The sequence below is a fragment of the Pteropus medius genome, unplaced genomic scaffold (genome assembly GCF_902729225.1).
Source record: "Pteropus medius unplaced genomic scaffold, Ma_sr-lr_union100, whole genome shotgun sequence".
Classification (NCBI taxonomy): Eukaryota; Metazoa; Chordata; class Mammalia; order Chiroptera; family Pteropodidae; genus Pteropus; species Pteropus medius.
Genome location: NW_024352787.1, coordinates 18788854 through 18803798, shown reverse-complemented (window position 1 = coordinate 18803798; position 14945 = coordinate 18788854). Strand labels below are relative to the sequence as shown.

Here is a 14945-nt window from a genome sequence, read left to right as displayed (position 1 = left end):
CCAATTCTAAAGTGCTTTCTTAGCTATGGAAAGAAGAATTATGCCACTGGCATCAGAGCTGAATTCCAGGCTGTCCTATCCCTGCCACATTATTCCCATCTCTACTTTGGCTTATATAGTTCTACCTTTCCTAATTAATTCAGTTTGCAGTGTCCTTTCCTTTCCTTCCATCTCAAAAGCACTTATCAAGCACATTGACCTACATTTTACCTTGCTAATATTTTTGGAGGTCTTTTTTAAAATTTTTAATTAATTTTTATTATTCAATTACAGTTGACATTCAATATTATTTTATATTAGTTTCAGGTTTATAGCATAGTGGTAAGATATTTACATAATTTACAGAGTGATCACCCGAATAAGTCTGGTACTCACCTGACATCATACAAAGTTATTATAATATTTTTAGAGGTCGTTGTTCTAAGTGGAAGCATGAAGCACTAGGGAGGCATCACATTTGGAATCAAATTGAACTGGGATCTGATTGGGAGACCCTTGAAAAATTATTTAAGCTTGCTTAGCCTAATTTCTTGGCCCATTAGTCACCTGAGAGATCTTACTCCCATTCACCATTCCCCTTCCTACCTATGAAAGTTTGAACAAGTTCTTGAGTCTCTTGAAGTCCCTATTTCCTCATCAAGTGGGCCTAAATTAATAATCATCTTACATAGGGTTGATATAAGAACCAATGACATAAGTACATAGCACATTAACAGGGCTTTGGCTAAATGTTCAATAAATGAATCATCTTTTTTTCTTAATAAATGTTCTTTCATTTTTGATAGGCTGTATCTAGATAATGCTTCTGCCTGGCCCTCAGCACCAAGAGAAATGGGATTTGGTATTTCCGTTTTCAGTCAAAAGTTTTCCCAAAATGTCATGTCTCTTCATTCATTGAACACTGAAGTTCCCTAATTTAGAGGTGAACAACTTGACAAGGCATTCAGCAGCCCAAACAAAATTGCTATAGCGATAACAATTCATTTAAATTTAGAATTTGGTGTTAATCCCAATTCTCTTTCTCTTCTCTCCAAACTCATGCTCCTTAGAGGATGTAGCAAGGAAGTAAATCCCATAAAGAAAAATTTGAGTAAGATCTTACCAAATGAAATTTCCCTGCAAAATCCAGGACAATAAAATTTTGAACAATAATCAGATTTTAGTTTTGCAGTTCATTTTGGTATTTCTTAAAAGAATTAGTTTGTGAGTTTTCTATTGTCTGGTAAAGGAAAATGAACTTTATGTATAACTTTCTATCAGAGTTTGCAGATATAGTTCACAGGAGTTCATGACTTTTTTCTCTTCAGTTTCACCTAGCAAGATAAAACCAAGCTGCACCAGAGTTTTCCTATAGCAGGATGACTGGTCAATACCTTGCTACTTGCTCTGTCAATGACATCAAAATATTGTTTAATAATTTAGGAACTACCATATAATTTTCTTCTCTAGCAAGAGCAAATTAGGCACTTACTAAATAATTGACAAAAATACTTAATCCTAGGATGTCCTGAGGATATGTTATTATTAAAAAAGAAATTTAAAATAAAATTTTCCTTCAACTATTCGACATGCTATTTTTAATGTTATTTTTCTGTCTGGTGATGAAAACCATATTAAGATTTGCCCCCCTGCCAACCTTAATTTCCTCACTTAAAAAATGGTCTACAAGTATCTGTATACAGTATGCATATGCTGTCCCTAGTTGAGATCACTTGGAAAGGTAGCTGGGGCTTAAGTGGGTTGAACAAGCTTCTTTTCTTTGGGCCTCTCCCAACCAAGAATACCAACAAGGGCACCAAGAATTAGGTCTTTAGAGTCCTAATCTCAAATAATGAGATGCTGTCATCAAGGATATTCACACTTGGAACCCTTTTCCCCTGGTCATCTGCTAAGGTAGGTGCTCCCTCATCAACAGGCTGTTAGGCTACAATCTATCTATTCAGTCAGGTTGCAGATATTCCATTTGCAGGCATTTTATTTAACACTTAACTACTTAAATGCCCTGGGCAAACACAATTTATAAGTCAGCATATTAACTCTTGACTTTACAAGTTAAAAGAGTAGGAAAAGAGTAGTAGCAAGTTTTCTGTCTCTATTTCAATAGTCACTTTCTAGAATGTTCTCTTCTCACTAGAGGGTAGGGGGAGGTAGCCAGGGTAAAGGGGATCAAATATGTGGTGACAGAAAGAAATCTCACCGTGGGAGGTGAACACCCAGTGTAAATATATATATGCCTTACTGTTAAAGTGTACAACTGAAACATATTGGATTTCATTAACCAATGTCACCATAAGAAATAATAAATAAATAAATTTAAAATAAATTTTTAAAAAATAGAATGTTCTCTTCTCACTTTTCTCTCCCCAAAGGATAAATCCAAGAATAATACTTTAAATTATTCAAATAAGAGTATACTTCCTCACCCCCACCTGCAGTATTTTCCCTCATTCACTTAATACTGAGGGAATGGAGCACCAGTCTACCTCTCTGATACCACCCTCTCCCTACCTGGCTCATGAACACTGCAGCTTCTCCAGGAGCTGAAATTTCTTCAGTGCTCAACATGTGCTAAGTATTGTTCTGATCCCATCAGCAGCATGAGTGATGGGCTGTTCTAGAATCTTCAAACCCTGCCCCAGTTATTCTAGAGACTGTTTTATAAATAGTATATACAACCAGAATTCCAGCAGAGGATAATGTTCCAACAATGCCTAACTCTTAAGTTGTGAAATCCAGACTGCTTTTTATATAGAGTGATATGATCAAATGCACATATCACAGCAATTGAGACAATTAACTTTTTCTTGAATCTCTCAAGGAACATTAACAATAGCACTTTTTTAAAAGCCTTGGGTTTTTTTCCCCCTCTTATTTTCATACATCTTATAGTCCTTCAGAAATGCTCACTCTATAAAACTCATTCTCTCAACTCTGTGTCCCAAGACTTCTTGGCACCTGCCCCCATTCATGTAGGCTTTTGACTTTTGTTCTCTTCTCCTTTTTCTTTCACCACTAGTCCAATATCTTTCTACTCAATCATAAAAGCCTGTGAATGTGGCTGGCAAAAACAACGTAGAGTAATAAATATGAAGCTTATGTTCTAGTGAAGGAATACAGACAATAAATAAATAGGCAGTAAAGCAAAATTATCAGATAAAGTATATTTTATGATGGACAGGATGTCAAAAGAAAATAGAAGATGGTAAAGTGGAAAGGAGAGCTGATAGAAGAGGAGGACCAGGGTCTTTCAAGGGGGTCAAGAAAGACATTTCTGAGAAAGCAACTTTAAAGCTGACATCTAAATGATAAGAGAAAGCTAGTCTTGCAAACTTCTGAGAGAAAAGTTTTCTAAGAAGAGGGAACAGCTAAAGCAACAGCCCTAAAGTGAAAATAAGCTTAGCATAATTGCACTTATGTAGCAGAGGAAGAGAAAGATGCCTGGAACTGCCTCTTTTTATGCCCTTATGTAAACACACTGAAACCTGAACACAGGTAAGGTAAAGCCTGCAAAAGAGAGACTGCTGTAGACTTTATTACTCTTTACCAATGTTCTCTGTCCCACCCTATGGGAGGACTATACTACTTAGGTGGGGTCATGTGACTTGAACTTAGGTGGGGTCATGTGACTTTTTTGGACCAATGATGTGTGATGTGTATCACTTCCAGGCAAAAGCTTTTATAGCCAAATTGCACTTCATCATATCCTTTCTCTTTCCCCTCTGTCAAGTCACCAGCAGTGTTCCAGAAAACAGCTGCTCTGTTTGACTGGGTCCTGGAATGAAGAAGCAATAATGTATAATAAAGCCTTAGTCAACCCACTGTAGAAGAAATACCTTAGTAGTTTTAACTGCTGTGTTTAGGAGTTATTTGTTATTGCAGCACATAACTTTCCCAGCCTAATTCAAACAGAGTCTCTGAGCAATATTCTAAAATGACTCTAGTTCTCAATAAAAGTAGTTACCCAACTGTCACTCACACCCAGCCACAACTATCTGAAAGTTCCCAGTGAATACCACATATGGTCCACTAAGGTGTCTATCATGAGTTAGCTCTTTCTTTCTTCTTTCTTCTCTCTTCTCTCTCTCTTCCTTCCAGACTCCTTCTACTGTTCTGACAGAATCCCTCTGTCTGAGGGATGCCATCCTCCCTGGCACCACAGCAGTTTCCCACTTCCATCACTATTTCCCACCAGGCCCTGCATATCAGCTATTGTTTAGGATTTGGATACACAGGTGAGAATAATAAATCTCTCTCTTTTTTGTGAGTGTTAAATTGAATGAGAACAGTGCTACCTTCTTTCAGAAGTTGAAAGAGTCAGACTGGCTCTTTTGGTTGTTACTTTTAGCCTTTCATCCTCCTTGCCCCTCCCTGAGACTGAGCCAGGAGACAGAGCCAAGACTAAGTAAGAGGACCTACTTGGAATTATTCCCCTATCATGAGTAACATTTTGTGTCTATATTCAGCTCACTGATCATCTCTTCCTTTAGGGTGAGTTCATCTCTACAAGGCTTTTTAGTCCCTCCTACAAATAGTATTCTAGCAAGCCTGCTACACTAGAATAGATCTCCCATAGGTGAAGAGAACTTAAGCACAAGTTGAGAGGTATCTCACAAATCTTCAACTACAAGGAGCATATGGACCCAAGCACTTCAACTGCTATGTTCTAAAATCCTCGTAACCTTTGCCAAGGTTATGCTTCCCATGGATGCTCCCAGCCAACAGGAACACTAAGGCATTCCTGGAAGATGCAGGATACCTCTCATGAAAACTTTGACTTAAGGACACTCAAACAGCCCTGCTAAACTTTCCTTAAACTGCAAGACAGTCTAGGGCATTTCCACTCAAATTTCCTTCCTTATCTTCTTCATACAGGATCAGACTTGCTTTGTGGTCTCATGGCTCTCCTATCTTTATCCAGATCCTTTCCTGTTTTCTCTCACATGAGGGTTTCCCCCTACTAAGTAATTATATTTTTAATTCTGTCTTGCCCTCTGATTCTCATAGAACATTAAACACCCTCTGCTATACTACTAAATATTTAGTGACAGAAGTGAACCATCTATCAGCTCAGGAAAGCATCACAATGTTGTGAATTTGAAACTTCCCCAATTAATGAAAAAATAAACCAGCAATCATTATGCTAAAGAAATAGATATTGCAAATAAGGCTCACTGCAACTGAAAGAAGACCTTTCAGTACAATAAATGCAGATTAAAAGATATCCTTTTCCCCTCTCAAATTGGCAAAAATGAAAAAAAAAAGGTAGGATTCAGGATTTGCCTGGTTTCAGGGAAATAGTACCCTCATATACAGCAATTAAGAGTGTAAATTGATACAACCATGAACACTTTTAAAGATGTGCAATTCAACATTTGGAAATTTATCTTAAAAAATAATTAAGTGCAAAATTTAATCATAAAATTGTGTGGTATATAATGTGGCCACACATTTTGTATGTCTTTATGAACTTTCATTCGTGTCCTTTGACCACTTTTTTATGTTTCACTTTTCAATTATAACATCCTATAATAATTTATCTCTTCCAATCCCTCCCCCTTATCAAATTGGTTTTCAAGTACTTCCTTTGAGATAGAACCAGTCATTTCACCATAAGGCCCTGACTAGTACCTATAAATGAAGGAAGCAGACTGGGTAGAGATAGTGAGAAAATAGCAGCCCACCTAAAAGCACAACCTGGGCAATTTTGGCCATGCAGGAATGTAGCCTGGTATAGTTAGAATCTAGACATGAAATTTTAGGTGAAATTTCAAGATTTTTACATGTGGAAACTAATTTTTTAATGTTAAACTATACTCCCAAATAAAACACACTTGTAGGCCATCGGTTTGATCCTTAAAGTTCAATACTGTCATTTTACAAATTATCAAATAAAGTGTAGCAGCAATACAAATGACTTCTTGGATCTTCTGTTGCAAAGAACAAAACTGACTAATGGCTCCCAGATGCTGCTCTTCTGGATCTATCCCCAAGTTCACAGTAAGGTCACATTTCCTACAGACTGCTCCAAGTCAATGACTGAGCACAGTATGGGTACTAATGCAGTCCAACTCCTTGTAAACAAAGCTTCTTTAATAGATGATTATGGTTCAAGGACTCTCTATCAGGCTGACCAGACCTTTCTCAGACTGTGCTGCAGTCTGATACTCTTCCTACCCAATTATTCTTCCTCCCCAATCTCCTTCAGAAGTGTCAGAACTGTATTATACTCTGAAGGCTCTCCTCATCTTCTGTTCTGTCCCTTCTGCTATGAATTGAATTGTATCCTCCCATAATTTTTGAGTTGAAGCCCTAACCCCTAATGTAACTGTATTTAGAGATGGGGCCTATAGGAGGTGATTAAGTTTAAATGAGGTCATAAGGATGGAGCCGTGATTTGAAAGGATAAGTGTTCTCATGAGGAGAAACACCAGAAAGCTCACTCTCTTTCTCCACTATGTGAAGACACAGCAAGAAAGTAGTCTTCTGCAAACTAGGAAGCAGGTCCTCACTAGGAACCTAATAAACCAGCACCTTGACCTTGGACTTCTCAGCCTCCATAACTGTGAGAAATAAATTTTTCTTGTTTAAGCCACCCAGTCTATGATATTTTGTCATAGCAGCACAAGCTGACTAACACTCTCTGACAGTTTCCTTCCATCTTGGCATCTGCTTCTCAAAGAACCCAGCTAAACCATTAGGCAAAATGTAACATCGCTTGTCTAAGATCACAAAACTAATTGCTGACTAGGCTAAATCAAAACCTTTAATTGCCAGAATCCCTGTTTTAGTCACAGAATAACTAATATTTTATTCTAACTAAATGGAATAATAATAGTTCTGTTAACGAAATTAAGATCCCAGACAAGAAAAAGCTAAAGGAGTTCATCATCACCAAACCAGTATTACAAAAAATGTTAAAGGGACTTCTTTAAGAAGAGAAAAAAAGTATATCAAAAATATGAATAATAAAATAGGAATAGCTACATATCTATCAATAATTACTTGAAATATAAATGAATTAAATGCTCCGATCAAAAGTCATAGAATGGCTGAATGGATAAGAAAACAAGACCCATACATATGCTGTCTACAAGGGATTCACTTCAGATTGAAAGACATACACAGACTGAAAGTAAAGGTATAGAAAAAGACATTTCATGCAAATGGAAATGGGAAAAAAAGTGGGGTAGCAATACTCATAATAGACAAAATAGACTTTAAAAATAAAAGCTGTAACAAGAGACAAAGAAGGGCCCAGTAATTCTACTTCTGGGTATTTACCTGAAGAAACCCAAAACGCTAATTTAAAAAGACATATGCATCCATATGTTCATTGCAGCATTACTTACAACAGCCATCACTGATCCATCACCTAAGTGTCCATCAATAGATGAATGGATAAAGAAGTGTACATACATGAAATGGAATATTACAGCCATGAAAAAGAATAAAATCTTGCCATCTGCAACAACATGGATGGACCTAGAGGGCATTATGCTGAGTGAAATCAGTCAGACTGAGAAAGACAAATACCATATAATTTTACTTATATATGGAATCTAAAAAACAAAATAAACAAATGAAGAAAACAAAAACAAACTCATAGATACAGAGAACGTTTTGATGATTGCCAGACAGGAGGAAGTTGGAAGGATGGGTGAAAAAGAGGAAGGGATTAAGAGGTACAAATTGATAGTTACAAAATAGTCATGGGGTTGTAAATTATAGTATAGAGAATATAGTCAATAATATTATATTAACTATGTATGGTGTCAGATGGGTACCAGATTTATCAGGGTGATCACTTCATTAGTTATATAAATGACTAATCACTATGTTGTACACCTGAAACCAATATAATATTATATGTCAACTGTAATTGAAAAAAATGTTTTAAAAATAAGAGAATCAGGAGAGGAAGCAATTTAGAATTGGGTAAGAAAGGATTATGAATTCTGGGAGGTGATATAATTATAATGTTACTTTTATATATCACAATGGTCTACACATAAGAAACACTCAATAAACAGTGATAAGTGACTCCAAACCAGGTCTCTGCAACTGAAAACAAGCATTTATACAAAGAACTAAATATCGCTTTTATTTCTTCAAACTAGAAAGGGAAACTATTTTTATATTTCTGATGATTGGCTTGAAGAAAAACAATAAGTAAAGAAAAGGTATTTAGGAAAGCAAAGCAAAAGAAACTGTCAACAGGGCAAAGAGAGAACTATCCAAATGGAAGAATATATTTGCAAAAGATGCCTCTGATAAGGGCCTAATATCCAAATATACAAAGAACTCATACAACTCAATAACAACAACAACAACAACAACAACAAACAATTTAATTAAAAAATGGGCAGAGGACCTGAATAGACACTTCTCCCAAGAAGATATACAAATGGCCAACAGACATATGAAAAAAATGCTCAACTTCACAAGCAATATATATGACATATCGTTGAATTGTACACTTGAAACTTATTGGATTTTGTTGATCAATGCCACCCCAATAATTTTTAATAAAAAAAAAGTTTAACACCCATTCCTGATTTTTTAAAAAATCCAACAAACCAGGAATAGAAAAGAACTTCCTCGTTCTGCTAAAGGACATCTATGAAAATTCTACAGCTAACACCATACTTAATTATGAAAAACTTAATGTTTTCCCCTAATTCAGAAAGACACACTGAAGATAGGAATGTCTATTCTCATCACTTTTATTCAACACTGTACTGGAGGTTCTGGCCAATGGAATAATTCAAAGGGGGAAACATGCATACTCTTTGAAAAAGAATAAGTAAAATTTATTTTATTTACAGATAGTATGATCACGTATGTAAAATATCCTATGGCATCTACCAGGAAAAAACTACTAGAATTAATAAATTAGTTTAGCAAGTTCGCAAGACACCACATCAATACACAAAACTCAATTTTATTTTATACTAACCATGAATAATCAGAAATTGAAAGTCAAAAAATAGTATTTATAATAACATCAGGAGACATGAAATAACTAGGGGAAAATCTGACAAAAGTCATTAAAGACTACAAAACACTACCGAGAGAAATTAAAGAAAACATAAATAAATGGAGAGTGACAATGTGTTAATGGGTCAGAAGACTAAATATTGTTAAGATTTCAATTCTCCCCAACTAGACCCATAATTCTATGCAATTTCAATTATAATCTAGTGACTTTTTTTGTAGAAATAGATAAACTGATTCTGATATCATATGAAAATGTAAAGAACCATCTAGAAAAGCCAAAACTACTTTGAAAGAGGTAAACAATTTAGAAGACTAATCCTAGATGATTTCAAACTAATGTTATGGTAATCAAGACAATGTGGCATTGACATTAAGATCAACAAATAGATCAATGGGACAGAACAGAGATTCAGGAAACAGACCCTCACGTATATGGGCAATTGATTTTTTTTACAAATGTGCAAAGGTAATTGATGGAGAAACAATAGCTTTTCAACAAATGGTTATGGAACAACTGGATATCCATATACCAAAAGAAAAAGAAAACAAGAGACCTAAACTATACCTCACATTATATTTAACAATTTATTCAAAATGTGCAACATTATTTACAATAGCCAAGATATAGAAGCAACCTAGGTGTCCATTGATAGATGAATGAATAGAGATGTGTGTGTGTGTGATGGAATGTTACTCAGCCATAAAAAAGAATAAAATTTTGCCATTGTGACAATATAGATGGACCTTAAGGGTATTATGCTAAGTGAAATAAGCCAGACAGAGAAAGACAAATACAGTATTATTTCACTTACATGTGGAATCTAAAAAACAAAACAAACAAATAAAACAAAACAGAAAGAGACTCATAGATACAGAGAACAAGCTGACAGTTGCCAGAGGGGAGGAGGGTAGAGGGTAGAGGGAAAGGCAAAGAAAAATGAAGAGAATTGAGAGGTATAAAGTTCTAGTTAAAAAATAAGTAAGTCACAGGGATATGATGTACAGCATAAGAAACATAGTTAATAATATCATAATAACTGTATGATGATAGATAGTTACTAGACTTAATGTGATGATTACTTCATAAGGTATATAAATGTAGAATCAGTATGTTGTACACCTGAAACTAATATAATATTGTATGTCAACTATATTTTAATAAGAGAAACAAGATTAAAAAAATTAACTTAAAATGGATCACAGACCTAAATATAAAATTTAAAACAATAAAACTAGAAGAAAACATAGGAGAAAACCTTTATGACCTTGGATTAGGCAAAGCTTTTTTTTTTATTTATAATGCCAAAAGCACAATTCATAAAAAACAAATAGTTAAATCATATTTTATTGAAATTTAAAACTTTTGCTTTTTAGAAGACAATGTTCAGAGAATGAAAAGACAAGCCACAAACTGAAAGAAAATATTTGCAAATCATGTATCTAATAAAGGACTTATATCCAAAATATGCCAACAGATAATATTTTAATACCGAATAGTTAAGACTTTTTAAGGACAGATATTATAATAAATGTTGTACATGCTCTATACCATTTAATTCTCACTACCCTGTGAGTTAGGAAACATTTATCACATTTTACAAAAGAGAGACTAAGTCTTGAATAAGTTCACCTGGTTATCTCATTTAGTCTCACAGTAAGTCAGGGCAGGCTAGGTTTTGCAGTCACAGAAACTCACAAAACTCATTGGCTTCACAAAACAAAAGTATGTTGCCCATTTACACAGAGTCAGCTATGGATCCAGGTGACTCTCCAAGGCCACTCTCCCCTCACATGGAGATTCAAAGATCCAAGCATAGTCTGGAACATAAAGCCTCAAAAGACATAGCCGAAAAAGAAGAGAGCTGGAAGTTTTCACACCAGCAATTAAATGCTTTGGTTGGAAAATTACACAAGTCACTTCTTCTCATGATGTATTGGCCAGAATTAGTCATATGGACCCACCTAACTACAAGGAGGGAAATATCTGTGTGCCGCGAAAGAAGAGAACTGGACCTGGGTGAGCATTCGACATCTCTATTACAGATAGGTAATATTTAGATTATATGTTATGTTATAGTTTAGAGAAATTGCTTCATTCCCCAACTAAAACGTTCTCTTTAATGTATACAATAGTCTTTATAATTTCTTCCTTATGTTCATGTTCAGCATCTTAGACTAGCATTTGATAGCAGAGATACAGGTTTCCAGGATTTTAGAATAGTCTACTCATCTTCTTAATTGATGGAGCCTGAAGAGATTGCTAAAAATTTAAGTCATGGTAAACTTAGAAGGGTAAAGAGAAAACTATGACTGTCACTGTTAATGTATGTTTTAGGTATTTTGGCTCTTGTGAAAATGTAAATTAGCCCTCATTCCTGTGATCCCCAGAATAATCTAGAGACTACCAACCAGAGGAAAAACACAAGATTATAAACCTGAACCAGGAAAGGTTGAATCACCCACTGACCATCTACAGGTCTTCTTGATGTACAAATCAGCTAAGAGCTAAAGGCATTGTCATGGTCAAATAAGTGAAGTAAAGGTCAATTAAATAAAGTAATAGTTTTCCATTCTGCAGAATTTTTAAGAAGTGTTTCGAGACTTACCTGATTTTGAAAATGTCTCGACATCTAGGGAAATCTTAAAGTTTGGCGAAACATTTCAGGAAATCTTGCACTAGAGAGATTAAAATGAGATATTAGTTCCCTACATAGTCTTCTCCCCACGCTCTAATCAGCACCATCAGCACTATCGTGGGCTGTAGTCTTCTTCCTGGATACCAACCATTTCTCTTCTCTTAGTTCGTAACTGATTCATCCAGGAGTGGGTCATGTCCAAATCCACCTAGGAATCACTGAGCTGGCTTTTTCCACCCCACATCATCAAATATTCATTTCAAAGGAGTTCACATATTTTAGATAGTGTGTGTCTCTGGGCCGAATCCCCGCCACATTAACGGCAGTCTCCTCACAGGGAAACTCTTAAAGGTGTTCCTGGATAAATGCTCCAAGATCACTTAACATCAGGCTTAAGGTTAAAAATAGGGTGCACCCATGGATAAATGGATCATTTATAAGATTAATTAACAGATTCAAACACATGAAACTTGAAATCCATGCTCCAAAGCCAACTTGCAAGTCAAATATCCTGTCATCCTTCTTATCCAGCTGATAATACATTTCCAGTGGCAACAAGTCTGACAAGCCTGGCGCAGTGCTGACAAGGAGCCATTGTCAGAGAAGTTACTCCTTCAGGGAAAAATGTCTGCTAGGTGAGTTGTACTTACCAGAACTCAGAACTTCTCAGTAGAGTTTACAATCTCTATTAACCACCGCCTATGAATCTAATACTGTTTGCTTTTAAATAACCATCGCTAAACAAATAAATTTGCTAGAACACAATAAGTATTTTTAAATTTGAATATATTTTCTAGACAATTTCACTGTCAAAGAACATGATTTTTAAAGGCCCATAACTGCTCCTGAATTGAAATTTAATTCAACTTCCCAAGTATGCGATTTCTTAAGCTAGAAATATCAGGCTAAGTCTTTTGTCCTGTATGTTTATTTGGGTTATAATCTTATCTAAAGTGGTTGCATGTCTGCAGACTAGCAGTGTAGACCAGAGTCCTCAACACTAACTCAAGAAGCTGACAACTTTTCTGTCCCTCTATTTCTTAATCTACAAAATAGAACATCACAAGTATTTTACAACCTTCCAGGGTACACACTTAAGAATCATATGCATGTTGGACAAGTTTGTATAGAATTCCCCAGCCCCTAGAAGTGGTCCCAAGCACAATATTTTTATCTGTTTGTAAAGCTTTACTAATGGGGAAGGACTGTGAACGTTAAAATAGAAAGAAGCTCTCTTTCTTCTCTACCTCCTGCCTTACCCAGGATGGGAGAAAAAACATATTCAATTACTAGCCTAAGACATATGGCTTGGAAAAGCTCTGTATAGTCTCATTTCTTAATGAAACAGAATCCAGCACAGGGTGCCATGGCCAAATTAAAGGCCTGGAGACATTTACCTTCTAGCTGGTATCTGAGTTGTAGAAAAGAATCTGCATATCTCAAAAAAGAAAAAAAGTTACAAAATAAAGTTACTATTTCAAAGAGGCTTAACAAAATATCTTAGCTAGGTAACCTGGTTTCGCTCTGAATAAAAGATGCAATATATATCCCAGATGGATAAATAACTTCATGATGCTTTTTCAGGCCCTCTCTCTCATCACGCATGATGACTATTACCCTCCAGTTCCTCACTACCCCCACTTTGCCCATCACACACACTCACATTCACTCATGATCACACTCACACTTATACTTACACTCACACACATATGCTTCACACACACTTATATTCACACTCCTACTTCCTGGTCCAACAGACCTGCACCAAGCAGCCATTATATCAAGCAACATTCAAAACGGGTTCAAAATCAAGTTTAACATTTTTTCCTTGGAGTGCGTTGGCATGGCTATATGAAACATCTTATGATATAGAAATGGCTGGAGAGAGCAGAACCTTCAAATTTGGCTGATAGGTACAGTATTAAATAAAACAATAATCCAGATGGTTCAGCTAATAGAGTCTCAGCAGTAAGCCTATATTACACCGGGGGCGGGGCGGGGAGGGGGGAGGAACAAAGATTACTAGGAAAGAAGTAAAACGCCTCAGGATTAAGCAGGTCTCTAGCTGTTTTCTACCAGGAAAATCTCAATGGAGCTGAATGTTCTTAACTTCAAAAATTACTCAACAAAAACAAGTGAAGACAAGAAGAGGGATAAGGAGGCGCCAATAATTTGGTCACAGAAAGGGTTGGAAAGTACTGAAAGAGAGTTGACATACAGAGCTAGAGACTCAGAATCCATTTTTCTACCAACTAAGGAGGCAATCCCATTACCCATACATATTCAAAAATGCCAGAGAATGTACCAATGTTTTGGAAAATTTTAAAAAGGTGCTCCAGCTCTTTCCATACCTAGCACAGCCATGGCTCATGGTCCCAAGAAACATCTAAAGCATGTAGCAGCTCCAAAGTATTGGATGATGGATAAACTGACCAGTGTGTTTGCTCCTCATCCATCTACTGTTCCCCACAAACTAAGAGAATGTCTCCTCATTATTTTCCTAAGGAATAGACTGAAATACGCCCTAACAGGAGATGAAGTAAAGAAGATCTGCATGCAGAGCTTGATTAAAATTGATGGCAAGGTCTAAACTGATGTAACCTATCCTGCTGGTTTTATGAATGTCAACAGCATTGGAAAGATCAAAGAGAATTTCCATCTAATACATGACATCAAGGGTCACTTTGCTGCTCATCGTATTATATCCAAGTAGGCCAAGTCTTGCAAAGTGAGAAAGATCTGTGCAGGCACAAAAGAAAACCATCATCTAGTGACTCACGATGCTCGCACCTGAATATTATGCATATTATGACCTGAGGTGCTAACCTAGGAGGAACTGGTGTGACCACCAGCAAAGAGAGATATCCTCATTCTTTACATGTAGTTCACGTGCAGGATGCCAATGGCAACAGCTTTGCCACCTTGCTTTCCAACATTTCTCTTATTAACAAAGGCAACAAACCATAGATTTCTCTTCCCTAGTGGAAAGGATATTCACCTCACCATTTCTGAAGAGACAGGAGACTGGCGGCCAAACAGACCAGTGGGTAGAATAATCTCTAGGTGACATGTTTGAAAGAGTCTTTGTACTTAAAGATAATATAGCATGAAATAATAATAATAATAAATAATAAAAAGGGTGTTCCCTCTTTTATATCCTCTATGGTGAACACTGGAAAGCTTATGTGATGTTATAAATCTTCACTTAATTTTTAATTGAGATATAGTTCAAACATGAAATTTATTCATAAGCAGTATAGGTGGGGTTTCATTCTCAAAAAGAGAAACAAGCATTAGTAGTTAAGTCTCTCT

General features: G+C 36.0%; 1 pseudogene; it reads left to right on the top strand.

Annotated features, from left to right (window-relative positions):
* The first annotated feature begins 13995 nt into the window (after nucleotides 1-13995).
* On the top strand, nucleotides 13996-14684 carry LOC120591559 (40S ribosomal protein S4-like; annotated as a pseudogene).
* Nucleotides 14685-14945: the final 261 nt, after the last annotated feature.